Genomic DNA, 14,365 nt, shown 5'->3' with positions numbered 1-14,365 from the left:
TTGCAACATAACCTCCCTAGTCTTAAACTCCGCCCCTCTAGCAATGAAGGTCAAAATTCCATTTGCCTTCTTAATCACCTGTTGCACCTGTAAACCAACTTTCTGTGACTCATGCACTAGCACACCCAGGTCTCTCTGCACAGCGGCATGCTTTAATATTTTATCGTTTAAATAATAATCCCATTTGCTGTTATTCCTACCAAAATGGATAACCTCACATTTGTCAACATTGTATTCCATCTGCCAGACCCTAGCCCATTCCCTTAACCTATCCAAATCCCTCTGCAGACTTCCAGTATCCTCTGCACTTTTCACTTTACCACTCATCTTAGTGTCATCTGCAAACTTGGACACATTGCCCTTGGTCCCCAACTCCAAATCATCAATGTAAATTGTGAACAATTGTGGGCCCAACACGGATCCCTGAGGGACACCACTAGCTACTGATTGCCAACCAGAGAAACACCCATTAATCCCCACTCTTTGCTTTCCATTAATTAACCAATCCTCTATCCATGCTACTACTTTACCCTTAATGCCATGCATCTTTCTCTTATGCAGCAACCTTTTGTCTGGCACCTTGTCAAAGGCTTTCTGGAAATCCAGATATACCACATCCATTGGCTCCCCGTTATCTAACCCACTGGTAATGTCCACAAAAAATTCCACTAAATTAGTTAGGCACGACCTGCCCTTTATGAACCTATGCTGCGTCTGCCCAATGGGACAATTTCTATCCAGATGCCTCGTTATTTCTTCCTTGATGATAGATTCCAGCATCTTCCCTACTACCGAAGTTAAGCTCACTGGCCTATAATTTCCTGCTCTCTGCCTACCTCCTTTTTTAAACAGTGGTGTCACGTTTGCTAATTTCCAATCCACCGGGACCACCCCAGAGTCTAGTGAATTTTGGTAAATCATCATTAGTGCATTTGCAATTTCCCTAGCCATCTCTTTTAGCACTCTGGGATGCACCGTACTCCAGCTGTGGCCTCACCAATGTCCAATACAACTCCAACAGTGTGGAGTTGAGTGAGGTGAGATTGCTGACAAAGAGAGTAGCTGAATTCCTTACTGTTTCTAGAATTCTCTCCAACTTCCTGCCATCTGCCATCTTCCTTGTTGGCAAAGCAGCAGGAAGAAGACAGGTATTACATCCCCTGCCTAGCCCTCACCATTTTACAGACCCCTGCCTTGTTTTCCAACCCATTAGCTGGTAAAATTTAGCCTCTAGAGTGGGACTCAGCCCTCAATGATCAAGCTCAGTGCAGATAGCACTGACAGTGCAACTGAGTGATTAATCCAGATAAAATCTGGTGGTATCTCTGCCAACAATTAGCCTTTGGAGCCATTATTATGGCCTGGAGTTGAACCCTCAGTGATTTCAGATTTTCCAGGCATGGAAAGACAACATAACCACCTTATACATTCCTCCAGGCAAAATACTGCTGTACACTCCATAGGAAAAACATTTTAAATAACTGCTCATTAATTCTCACAGTCACAGGTGAAGAAACTGCCATGGTGCATCGTGTTTAGAAATATACACAAGCACGGCTATACTAATAAAAATGGCAACAAAGAAATAGCTGTTTATTTCAGAGCGGTTGCAATATTTTCACAGTGAAAAGAATGAACGAGGAGACGAGTTATTCTTGGCGCCCTGACCAACGTTCATCCCACAACCAACATCACTACAACCGATCATTGTTGCATTCCTGTTTGGGGGATCGTCCAGTGCACAAATTGGATGCTGCATTCCCGATACAGCAGAGAGGACATTTCAAGAAGTATTTCACTGGCTGCAAAATACTTTGGGTCATTCTGAGGTCGTGAAAAATGTGATTTAAGTGCAAGTCTCTATTTTCTTTTCACAGGGCACCATTAACGGCAGATCTATGGCTTTCCCAAGCTTGAAGAAAATCACATTCTTGAAGATAATGCTCCTCCACTAATTTTAGTCGAAATGCAAGTACAAGCGTTAAGCAGCGTTCCCACCAATAGACTCGCTTCTATTTTTCCTCTATTATTAGCAAACATGGAGAAGTCCAGCCCTTCAGCCTGCAACTGGTACAGATGGAGTTCATTTTCTTGAAGGATATTTTGCAGATCAAGACATCTGTGCGTGAATCATGCAACAGAAGAAAAAGAAAATAAGCAATCAACCGAAATTGAATAAGAACAAGCAGTGCCCATGTTGTTTCAATATAAATATGACAGTTGCCTCAGGTCATCAGGTTGGCAAATGCAAATATATATGCTGCCAGTTTACAAAAGAAAATCATGCGAGTCTCACTCCTTAACCATTGAAATATATGCATGGTGGAGAGCTTGCCAGATTCCATCAGAGTTTGGTTTTGGGCCGCCATTTTGAGCTGGCGGTCCACAGGTGAGCAGCCACACAACACTTCCACCCACTCCCCTTCTGTGAGAGTAAGTGGACATTGATGGACACAACGTTGCTGCCACAGCACTCAATTTTACACCGTCAATCCACCACCAGGGGGAAGCATAAGATTCCAGTCATTGATTTAATAGACAGCTGAACAAGATAGTCATCGGAAAAGGCTAGGGGCGTGATTCTCCGAACCCGCGAAAAATCGCGAAGTTGGCGTCAAAAACGGGCGCGTTTGACGAAGGTCGGGAAGGTACATATCCCGACGTATTCACGTCCGGGAAATGGGCTAGGAACGCGGCCGCGTCAATCACGTGCGCGATGACGACGGAACGCGGAGACGATACGATCACGCCCACGTGACGCCGCCCGACGCCGTAAAAAGGCGCGGGCGAGCACAGAATCTGTAGGCCATGATGTCGGAGCCCAGGAGAGCTGCACCTCGTTTGTTGATGCAGATGTGGAGACGCTGCTCGATGCTGTCGAGCAGAGGAGGGGCATCATCTGCTCGCGGAGAGGGCATCGCCAACCTGCCAGTGCGGTGCGCCAGGCCTGGCGTGAGGTGGGTGCTGCCATCAGTGCTGTGGGGCAGACCCCTCGCTCAGCAGAGCAGTGCCGAGAAAAGCTGTACGACCTCACCAGGGCTGCCAGGGTAAGTGCCAAGAAGGTGCCCCCTGGTCACAACCATCCCTCCCCCTTAACTTAATCACCCACCTCCCCCACTGGCACGGGGGTTGGAGGGGGATTGGGGCAGAGTTAGTTGAGGGTGGTTCACAAAGTTGTCACAGACCCAGCGCTCTGGCCCCCGTGGAGAGATGCAATTGTCTTATGACAACTTGACCCCCAAACTGTGCCAGTATCTGAACGGACTGCTGATACCTGCCATATTGTAATGATCTACCTATGTACCCTCCCCCCAACAGGCCAAGTCCGCTCACAACACCCGTGAGCGGCACCCAACCTGCACCCCCTCACCACCTTTGAGCAGAGGGCACTGGACCTTGTTGGGGGGTCTGGCACCCGGGATGTCGCGCTATGCGAGGTTGGCGGAGCTGCAACAAGTGAGACAACCCTCCTTGACAAACACCTACCCCTCCCCCATCCTCTGTCCCTTCACACACCCTGCCCACTTGGACACCTCCCCCATCCTCTGTCCCATCACACACCCTGCCCACTGGGATACCTCCCCCATCCTCTGTCCCTTCACACACCCTGCCCACTGGGATACCTCCTCCATCCTCTGTCCCTTCACACACCCTGCCCACTGGGATACCTCCCCCATCCTCTGTCCCTTCACACACCCTGCCCACTGGGATACCTCCCCCATCCTCTGTCCCTTCACACGCTGCCCACTGGGACCGTCCAGCGGCCTGCCAAGCAAATCTAAATAACCCGTCTCATTCTCTTCCCTAGGACGTGATGCCGAACGACCAAGGCCGTCTGGCTGCAGACGGACACAGGCATCTGCCCCCACCTCACCTGGGGCCGAACGACAGAGGGTGCCCGATCAGCGGGGAGTCCCATCCTCCCCAACCCAATCTGCGGAGAAGGACGCCCAGAGGGTGGCGATACCACAAGCCACGGAAATGGCCAGCGATAACCCTCCGGACTCTGAGCGGCCCCACACCGCACGGGTGGCACACCATAGAGGAGGCGCTAAATTGCGACAACATCGGGCTTGCGGCACTGCTATCTCCCACACCATCCACCATCCCAGAGACACTCACCCCGGCGGCCCTATTTAGTGATGAGGCTCCTGGGTCACAGTCTGGTTCGCACATCACAGCTGAGCAGGTACAGCAGGTGGAGGTCGGAGCAACCGAGGGCCCGGACTCGCGGAGGCCAGACCAGGCCCAGCATGCAGCTGGCTCCCAGACGTTTTCGGAGTTCCTGGAGTTTCTCAACCCACCCGCACAGCCGATGCCTCAAGAAACCCAGGGAAACAATGACGGGATGAGGGCTTCCTTCCAGACTCTGCAGACGCTGTTAGAGGAGTCGAACCGCGTCCACGAGCAGGGAGTGGTGCCGCTCATGGCAGAGACCCAGGCCGACACCACACGGGTGGCATCCGCGGTGGAGGCAATGGGTCAGGTTATGCAAGGCGTTGGGGTTAATGTGCACACGTCATCCTCGGCCCTGGACAGGGTTGCCCTCTCACAGGCAGCAATGTGCTAGAGGCAAAACGACATTGCCGGCGCCCTGCAGGCCTTGGCCCAGTCTCACCAGGTCATGGCCCAGTCGCATCAGTCAGTCGCCGAGAGCATCAACCGCCTGACACATGTGCTGGATGGCGTCGTGCACACACAGGTTGAGGTCGCACAGTCCCTGGCGGGAATGTCTAACTCCCTGGACTCCGTGTCTGCAAACCTTCGGATCCTGGTCGATACTGTTGCAGGCCTCCAGGACTGGCATCGCCAGGTGTCGGCGGCACGACGGGGCACCCCCCCGCTCGCACCTCTGTCCCAAAGTGAGGCCCGGGGGCCACCGGGCTCCCCGATGGAGGAGGAGGTTTCGGGGCCCGTCCCATTAACGCCATCACGGGACGTCCGGAATTCTCGGCCTCCCCCAGTCCCATCCCTGGTGCATCGGGTGGGCAGCAGGCAGAGCAGGGTGGCACAATGTCACCCGAGACGCCCGCAAAGCAGCCTGGCCCATCAAGGCCGGGTTGCCCCAGGAAACGCTTGGCCAAGGAGAAACGAGTCGAGGGGGGCGATTCGCAGCAATCCTCCTCCACTCCTGCTGTATCATCTGGGGAGTCACTTAGACGTAGTGTTAGGGCCCGTAAGGCAACTAAGATAGACACTGAGTAAGTTGGCACGGGTGAAGGGCACAGTTTAGTTGTAGGGGCTAGGGCACCTGTAAATAATTGTTAACATTAAACGCACTGTTCCACCTTACTTGTAATACCGTGTGATTTTTCCACAGCCACAAGAATCGTGATGGTGACCGAGTGTCGCTGGGGTTGACGAGCGGTGAAACTTCGGTGCCGGGTGTGCAGTCCCTGCCCCTCCCCCCACCCCCTCCCACAGCTAGCCCACGCGGGCACATGATAGAGTGTCCGTGACGATCTCAGCGGCCACCAAGGTGGATGGTTCAGCTATTGCCATGGGTCAGACTCTCTCTAACGATTCTGAGCTCACAGCTCTTCGCAGAGCGGGCTGTCATCATTCCACATGGCACTGATCACACCCGCTGACACAGCCATCAATGTTGTGCCATACCGTCTGGACCCAGTGGTAAGGGTGATGTCTAAGTGGAGCAGTGTACACTGAAAGGGGGTTGGGGGGGGGGGGGGGGGGGGGTTGTGGTGGTGGCAGTTGTGTGTTGACCCTCTGCACGACTAGCGATGCAGGTGGTGGTTTGGTGTTCAGCGGGGACGTCACATGCGACGCGTGAACCGTGCTGCCACCAAGGCGTCGCGTGCCCGCCGTCCTCGCCGGGTCCGTCGTGCCGCCTCCTGGACATAACCAGCACCTGGGTCGTGTCTGCGTGCTGCGCCTGCCACTCCGCCAGCCTCCTCCTCCTCCTCCTCCCTCTCCTCCTCCTCCCTCTCCTCCTCCTCTTCCTCCTCCCTCTCCTCCTCCTCCTCCTCCTCCTCCTCTGTGCTGGCACCACTGCCACTGGCTTCTCCCTCCGCCTCCTGCAGCAGGTCATCTCCCCTCTGCATCGCGATGTTGTGCAGCACACAGCAGACCACAACAATGCGAGCGACCCTGTCGGCCTGGTACTGCAGGGCCCCTCCGGAGCGGTCCAGGCACCTGAATCTCATCTTCAGGAGGCCAAGGCAGCGCTCCACCACACCCCTGGTTGCTGCATGGGCCTCGTTGTATCGTGTTTCCGCATTGGTCTGAGGCCTCCGTATAGGCGTCATCAGCCAAGACCTCAGTGGATAACCCCTGTCGCCTAGCAACCAGCCCCTCAGCTGGGGGGGACGTCCCTCAAACATCGCAGGGATGAACGACTGCGCCAGTATGTTGGAGTCATGCACACTCCCTGGGAACCTTGCACAGACATTCATGATCCTCATGTGGGGGTCGCATACCACCTGGATATTCATGGAGTATGTCCCCCTTCTGTTTGTGAACACGTCCCTGTCCCCTGCAGGCGGGCGCATGGGGACGTGAACACAATCGATTGCCCCCTGCACCCTCGGTATCCCGGCCACGCTGGCAAATCCAAGAGCTTGCGAGTCTTGACTTGCTTGGTCCTCGGGAAAGGTGATGTAGCGGTCCGCGATGGCATAGAGGGCGTCGGTCACATCCCGGATACACCTGTGCACCGATGACTGGGAGATCCCAGAGAGGTCCCCGCTTGGAGACTGGAAGGAGCCGGTAGCATAGAAGTTAACAGCGACCGTCACCTTGATGGCAACCGGGATCGCGTGTCCTCCCCCCGTTCCACGTGGGGTGAGGTGCGCCACGAGGTGACAGATATGTATCACGGTCCGCCTACTCAGCCGGAGTCTCCTCCTGCAGGTGATGTCCGTCATTGTTAGGAAAGAGATCCGGACACGGTACACCATCGGCCTTGGTCGTCGCCTCTGGCGCCGTGGCTGCACCCTCACTCTCTCCTCTTCCTCTTCCTCCTCCTCCTCCCCATGCTGCTCGACGACTGGCAACTCCTAGGCCCTTCCTTCTGCTGCTGCAGCTGGCCCTGCATCCACTGCGGGTTGTGGGTGTGGATGCTGCTGCATCGCCAAATGCAGTGCAGCGGCCCCAACCACTGCGCAGAACTTAGCCGTTCTGTTCACAGACATTGTGCTAACCTACAGAAGGGTGGTGGGGACAGAGAAACGGGACATGTTAGACGGAGGTTAGTCGACAACTCGGCAGCTGCCAGCCACGGGATACCTGTGTGTCCCGGTGGCCTGGACGCGCTGCTCACACGCAGGCAGCCTAACCTCTGCTCACTTTCTGCATCCAACGGCCAGTAAACTAAGTCCTCCTCACGGGTGCATCAGTGGCCTGTGGCCGTAAGCCACAGGGCAAACAGCGGCCTTGTCCTTGTGAACAACACGCCATGGCATGGTGGCAGACATTTTGTTACGGGGTTGGACGGCTCACTCGCTCACTCTCTACCTAACCCCCCCCCACTCCCACTCCCCCCCTCCATCTCCTCCTCCGTCTCCCCCACTCCCCCCCTCCGTCTCCCCCACTGCCCTCTCCGTCTCCCCCACTGCCCTCTCCGTCTCCCCCACTCCCCCCTCCGTCACCCCCACTCCCCCCCTCCATCTCCCCCACTCCCCCCCTCCATCTCCCCCACTCCCCCCTCCATCTCCCCCCTGCCCTCTCCGTCTCCCCCACTGCCCTCTCCGTCTCCCCCACTCCCCCCTCCGTCTCCCCCACTCCCCCCCTCCATCTCCCCCACTCCCCCCCTCCATCTCCCCCACTCCCCCCCTCCATCTCCCCCACTCTCCCCTCCATCTCCCCCACTCCCCCCTCCATCTCCCCCACTCCCCCCTCCATCTCCCCCACTCCCCCCCTCCGTCTCCCCCACTCCCCCCTCCATCTCCCCCCCTCTGTCTCCCCCCCTCCCCCCTCCGATGAGATAAGCTAATATTTGGGGGGGGGGGGGGGGGGCTGCTGTACTTATAAAATATACTGTTTGAAAGAGCGGCTTAAACATGTGATTTTTGGGTTAATTGATGATTATCATGATTTCAACATGCCTGCAAGTGTAGAAAGCAAAATGTGCAAGCTTAACATCCAAGTGCTGATTCGATACAGGCCCTCCTCAAGTTCCCTCCATACCCTCCTGTTCCTCTTTCTTGCAGTAGCCAGCCCTCATCTCATCCTCAAATTTCTTATACAAAGTAAAGGAATCGCTAGGAAGATGGCCATGATCAACCAATAATGATGACTCCTGTAAGATGTTGGATAGCACAGCTCTCAATCGTTGTAGGTGAGGAACGGAGAAGATATCCAGGAGAATGTTAGTGAAGTCCAGACAATCCCAAAAAGTCTCCCAATATGTATAAAAAGTCTTCTTCAAACACAGTGCAATATGCCCATCGCAATCAGTAATTGAACGCTGAAAGCTGACCATGTCTTTAAGTAGCATTCAAAATTATTAGTTTATTTTGTCTCAGCTGGTCATTGCAGAAGAGGTAGTTTAGAAAAGTATTATCCATCAAAATAGTTAGCAGACAATTTAATAAGCGCCAACACGCAACTTAATTGTCAATCAGTGCCTTGGCAATTTTCCAGTTCCTAGGAGGCTTCAACTTGTTTAATAAGATAGTGGGTGGGATTTTGTGGCCACATTAGCTGCAGCCGCAAATCCCGTCATGGCCGCAAAATCTCGTGAAGGCCAAAAGCGGGATAAGCGCAGGCGAGATTTCCGATCGCGATCTTATTGGACCCTCCCCAATGATACGGTCAGGTTCATGCCCAGGAAGGAGGTCAACCTGATTTGCATGATTTGAAACACTTAACATATACGTAGCATGGTTAACGTTGCATCTTCAACCCTCCTTGTATGTTCACACCATTAGGCATGACGTCACACCATCGCAAATTACTACGACTTTTTAAAAATGGGAACCAGGTGCCATGGCCTCCTTGATGGAGGAAGGAGCTGAGCACTAGGGGGTTCAAGGGGACAGAGCCCGCTAGCTAGCATTGGAGGGGGAGGGTGTGGTGCTGTTTGGGTGGGGTCAAGGTTGGTGTGTGTGGTCCTGAAGTCTGCTGTTGTTTAAATGTGTTTTTAGAACTTGTTAGTCTGTTGTCTGTGGCATGGGGGTATAGGGTGCATGCAACTGCGGGGGGCATCGGGTGGACTGTGGCATCTGATAAGAGGCAAGGAACCAGGCCAAATGGGCTGAATGAATGAGACCCTGAAAGGGAATGCAACATGGCACCCAGCCTGGGTTGGGGGTGTGTGGGGGAGGGCGAGGGGAAGGTGTCGCTGGAGAGGGAGCATGCAGTATCCACAGGCACCATCGAGGCCTGGTGGGCCCCACAGGGGTGTTTTATCGACCACTTTAATAACGCTTTAATTTGATGTTCTTAAGTTTCAGTTGCTCTTTTTGTTTGGGCAATGCCCCTATCAGGAGCGGCCCCTTTTAATTTATCCCTTAATTTGTTTTGTTTACTTTAATGGTTGAGCTATTCAAAATAGTTCAAAGTCAAAGAACTTGCCAGAACAGATCCAGGCAGCGGGGGATCGAGGGGGTCGTCCAACCCAACTGCCTGCATCTCCTCTGAGGCTTCATTCCCAGCGGGTGCCCCTGGAGAGGGGGCATGCGTTGTTCACTGGCACCGAGGCTTCCATGCCAATGGTACTTTACCACTTTACCGATCCTTTTAATCACTTTTCGGCGTGTTTTAAGTTTTTGTTTAGGGCAGTGTCCCTTTAAGGAGCTGGCCCTCTTAATTTGTCCCTCAGTTTGTTTGATTTAGTTCAATTGTTTGAACACAAAATAGCTCAAAGTCAATGAATAGGGTGAGTAGTCAGGGTTCAGGGCTCAACAATTGGTTGCACGGGATCAAGAGGCACTGGGCTCGCTTCTGTGCCAGACCCCAATGCCTGCTAGTCAGGACCCATGATCACCCCAGGCAGACATCAACGTCGGGTTGACCCTGCCCATCAGGGATGTGAAGCAGATAATCCTCCTGTCAGAATCCCCAGTAGTATTGACCCTAAGGAAGGGGAGAATCAGATGGGAGGATAAAGGCAAGTCTAAATTGGTGGGTCAGGCCTGTTCTGGAGGTGGGAGAGAACCTGAGCTGTGGGTAAGCGACACCTGCCAGATAATGTCTGGGACTGGCTGCTTCCAGGTCCGGAAATCCAATGGGTCAGGCAATGTTATCCAGCTGTGACACTAAGCTCGCTCTTTCACACTCTCTCTGTATCTCATCCCAGTAATCCAATTGATATTGGATGGTGCAAAGATCCAAAGATCCAAAGATCCAAAGAGTCCAAAGGTGTGCAGGTTAGGTGGATTGGCCATGCTAAATTGCCCGTAGTGTCCTAATAGTAAGGTTAAGGGGGGGCGTGGGTTACGGGTATAGGGTGGATACGTGGGTTTGAGTAGGGTGATCATTGCTCGGCACAACATCGAGGGCCGAAGGGCCTGTTCTGTGCTGTACTGTTCTATGTTCTATGTTCTATGTCTATATAGAGCCAGTGGAGCTGGCCATTCTACTTAGTACATCGCTGGAGGAGCACAGACTCCAGAAGCAATGTGCAGCGGTACCCAGGGAAGACCCTGTGGAAGGAGACCAGGCGGCCGCAGGGTACGCTCAGGCATCGGAGGCCATACCAGCCCCAGGAGGCGCAAAGGCACAGTAGGAGACCAAGGGTGTACAGGACTCGTGTGTCGTTCATGGAGTTGTTGGACAACATGTGCCGTGGAAGACTGCCTCACCAGGGAAACTGAACGGTGCCTGTGCCACATCCTTGCGGACTTGACACCATTGGCAATGGAGGATACCCACTTTCTGTGGACATTGTCACAGCAGTCTTCAACATTTACCCTATGGGGTCTTTTCAGGCCTCCATGGGTGACCTTTGGGAATACCGTAGGCAAATCCCCATAAGTGCATCCATGATGTCACAGATGCACAGTATTCTGGGGCTTTGGACTTTATACATTTTGACCTGGACCAGGCAGAGCATGAAAAGAGGTTCTGGGAAAAGAGCTGCTCTTCCACAGGTGCAGGGGGCAATCGGCTGCAGCCATGTCGCTCGATGTGTGCCCTGGCATCACGGAGTTCCCTTCATAAAACAGAAGGGATTCCACTCCCTCAATATCCAGCTGGTGTGTGACCACCAGATGCTCTTCATGCATCCATTGGCACCCCACTAGTTACTTCCTGCCAATTTGAAAAGGACCCATTAATTCCTCCTCTTTGTTTCCTCTCTGCCAACCAGTTTTCTATCCATCTCAATACACTTCCCCCAATCCCATGCGCTTTAATCTTGCACAATAATCTCTTATGTGGGACTTTGTCAAAGGCCTTCTGAAAGTCCAAATATATCACATCAACAGATTTGTCAAGCATGATTTCTCCTTCATAAATCCATGCTGACTCTGACTGATCCTGCATATTATTCTTTCAAGTGCCTGAAAAGCACGGCGCTGGGGATGGCGATAATCGCACCGATTTTCGCATCAAAAATGAAACTTTGTCATTTTTTCAGAAAATTCCGCCCAGGGTCTTGCATTAAGTGCTGGCTAGATCGTGACGTCTTTAGCACCACCTTAATAGAGGTTATGGTCACAAGAGCAGGCCCATGGTTTGGAGTCTGTGCAAAGTAAGAAGCTCCTGACTCCCCATAGTCTGTCCACCATTTAAAAGGTGCAAGTCAGCAATGTGATGATCCACTTGCCTGGATGAATGCAGCCAGCTTGACTGGCACTCCGAACACCACCCAAGCATTCAGTCCCCCCAACAATAGTGTACATTGGCAGATTATCAATGAGATCCATTGCAGCAATTTGGGAAGACTCATTTAATTGCACCTTGCATGACCTCCACCACCTAGAACAAGGACAGCAGAAGGACAGGGACACCACCACTTGCAAATTCCCATCCAAGATACACACCATCCTGACTTGAAATTGTCACTATTCCATCACTGTTACTGGGTCAATATCCTGGAACTCCCTCCATAATAGCACTGTGGGTGTATCTACAGCACACAACTCCAGCTGCTCACCACCACCTTCCCAAATATCATGTGAGAGTACCTTTACAAAATGGGTGTTTATCAAATAGTTGCAGTGGTGTCAGTGTGGGTGGAGCTGGGCTCTCTGTCTGCTTTACTTCCGTGTTTGAGCTGGCAGCTACAGTGTATGTTTAGTTTTGTTTTCAGAGTTGGAGCTGCACCCAGCCAAACAAGGTGTAATTTTGATCTCTCTCTGCATAAAAAGAATGTCTTCAGATCACTTGCTAATTTGAAAGTGATAACTGCTCTCAGTAGAGAATTTAAATCGGCTGCCTTTCTTAAAGAGGGTATTTGTCTTATGGATGTTGCTAGGAAGGATTAAGGGTTACTTATAGAGTACTGCATTCTTTGGGGGGAGTATTTGAATTGATAATTGCTAAGATGTTTACTGTGTGTTTATAAAATATTAACTGGATTCATATAATAAATATTGTTTTGTTGTAAAAGTACTTTAGATCTCTGTTGCATCACATCTGTTGAGTGGCCCTTGTGCTCCCCATAACTAAAATCTATTAAAAGTTGTGGGTCAGGTGCACTCCATGATACTTTGGGGTTCTCTAAACGCTGGCCTGTCATACAAAGGCAATGAGGGATGGACAATAAATGCTAGCCTTGAATGAATTTTTAAAAATAATACACCATTCATCCAAAATCACCTCCTGAATTTACAAATTCTTCATTTAAAAATGAGAGAGAATTTGAGTAAACAATGGATAAATAGGACAAGTTTGAATATCATGTAGGCTTCATGCACAATGTTTTGAGGGTCGAGAATTTTTTTTAAAAATCACAGCGCACAGAAAAAGTTCAGTCGGACCATCGTTTCTGTGTCAAGTCTCTGAAAGTGTTATTCATTCGGTCCCATTCTGCAGCTTTTTCATTGAACTTGTGTAATTTTTATTCCCCTCAAAGGTAGTTTCCAGGAAATTACGTTGCTATCCTCTTCTTCTTGTTTGGTGATCTTTCTACGTTTGCGGCTATTCGCCTGGACCAGCAATGTGGAAATTATGACATCAAATGGTGAATTACCAAATCACATTCAGTGCATCTGGACTAAGACAGAAAAATGACAACGAAAGCTGCTGGATTGTGGTTAAATAAAAAACCCAGCTGTTTGATTCATGTCTTGCAGGGAAGAGAACCTGCCTCCTCATCTGGCCTACAGATGATTCAAGCCCACAATATATGATACTTAATTTGGCTCTTAAGTGGCCAAGCAAGCAACTCAGTTGTAATGCAGTCATTTAAAGACAAAGCCCACAACCATCTTCTCAGAATAACTAGAGAATGCCAAACCTATGCAATCCCATGACTCAAAATAAAGAGAAAATTTCCCTCTGATTGCTGCCTTTGTTGACCAGTTAAAATAGCTTTTTACCTTTGTATGTGCCAGCTTTTATAGAATCCCTACAGTGTAGAAGGAGGCCATTTGGCCCATCGAGTCTACAAGACCTCTGAAAGAGTACCTTCCCCAGGCCCAATCTCCGCCCTATCCCTGGAATCCCATAACCCCACCTAACACTTTGGACACCAAGGGGCAATCTATCACGGCCAATCTGCCTAACCTGCATATCTCCACAGTCACTCAAGGTTGGACTGAACCCGGGTCCCTGGTGCTGTGAGGCAGCAGTGCTAACCACTGTGCCAGCCTCAAAACACTTTTATAAAAATAAATTTAGAGTACCCAATTTTTTTTTTCCAATTAAGGGGAAATTTAGCATGGCCAATCCACCTAACCTGCACATCTTTTGGGTTGTGGGGGTGAAACCCACGCAGACACGGGGAGAATGTGCAAACTCCACACGGACAGTGACCCAGGGCTGGGTCCTCAGCGCCATAGGCAGCAGTGCTAACCACTGCGCCACATTCCCCCGGCCCTCAAAACACTTTCTGGTGAGCTGTTACATCCAAAAAAAGAGGGAGGGTAGTTTTACCTGGTGTCTTAGCTAACATTTAGCCTTCGACCTAGATGCAAATCTCTCTTCCTTTCAACTTTCATTAACAGTTTCGAACACCTCGAGCAGATCTCCTCTTAACTTTATCTGTTCTAATGAAACCACAGTTTAATTTTATGGCTTTGATTACTTTAATCAAGCCATTCTTTATATTTGAATACCTCTATTATCATTCATAATTCATCTGTATTTCACAGAAACAATGCATGCAATCAACATTTTTAAATAACAGATCCCAACAAATAGAAGTTTCTCTGTCAAAAACCCAGAAAAGGAGTGTGTGAAAAGGTAGATCTGACATGTAAATAGTAAGTTGCGCCAAAGGGTTTTTGATCGTCCACGT

The 14,365-nt window shown here is 51.1% G+C and overlaps 1 long non-coding RNA gene across 1 annotated transcript; it reads right to left on the bottom strand.

Annotated features, from left to right (window-relative positions):
- Positions 1 to 1,573: 1,573 nt before the first annotated feature.
- Positions 1,574 to 14,064, bottom strand: LOC119970031. The gene is made up of 2 exons (XR_005461524.1): positions 14,002 to 14,064; positions 1,574 to 2,119 (listed from the first exon to the last, which is right to left on the bottom strand). It is a non-coding gene; the product is annotated as an uncharacterized LOC119970031 (long non-coding RNA).
- Positions 14,065 to 14,365: the final 301 nt, after the last annotated feature.

The sequence above is a fragment of the Scyliorhinus canicula genome, chromosome 8 (assembly GCF_902713615.1).
Source record: "Scyliorhinus canicula chromosome 8, sScyCan1.1, whole genome shotgun sequence".
NCBI lineage: Eukaryota > Metazoa > Chordata > Chondrichthyes > Carcharhiniformes > Scyliorhinidae > Scyliorhinus > Scyliorhinus canicula.
The sequence above is the reverse complement of the archived record's forward strand: the minus strand, read 5'-3'. Positions and strand labels throughout refer to the sequence as shown.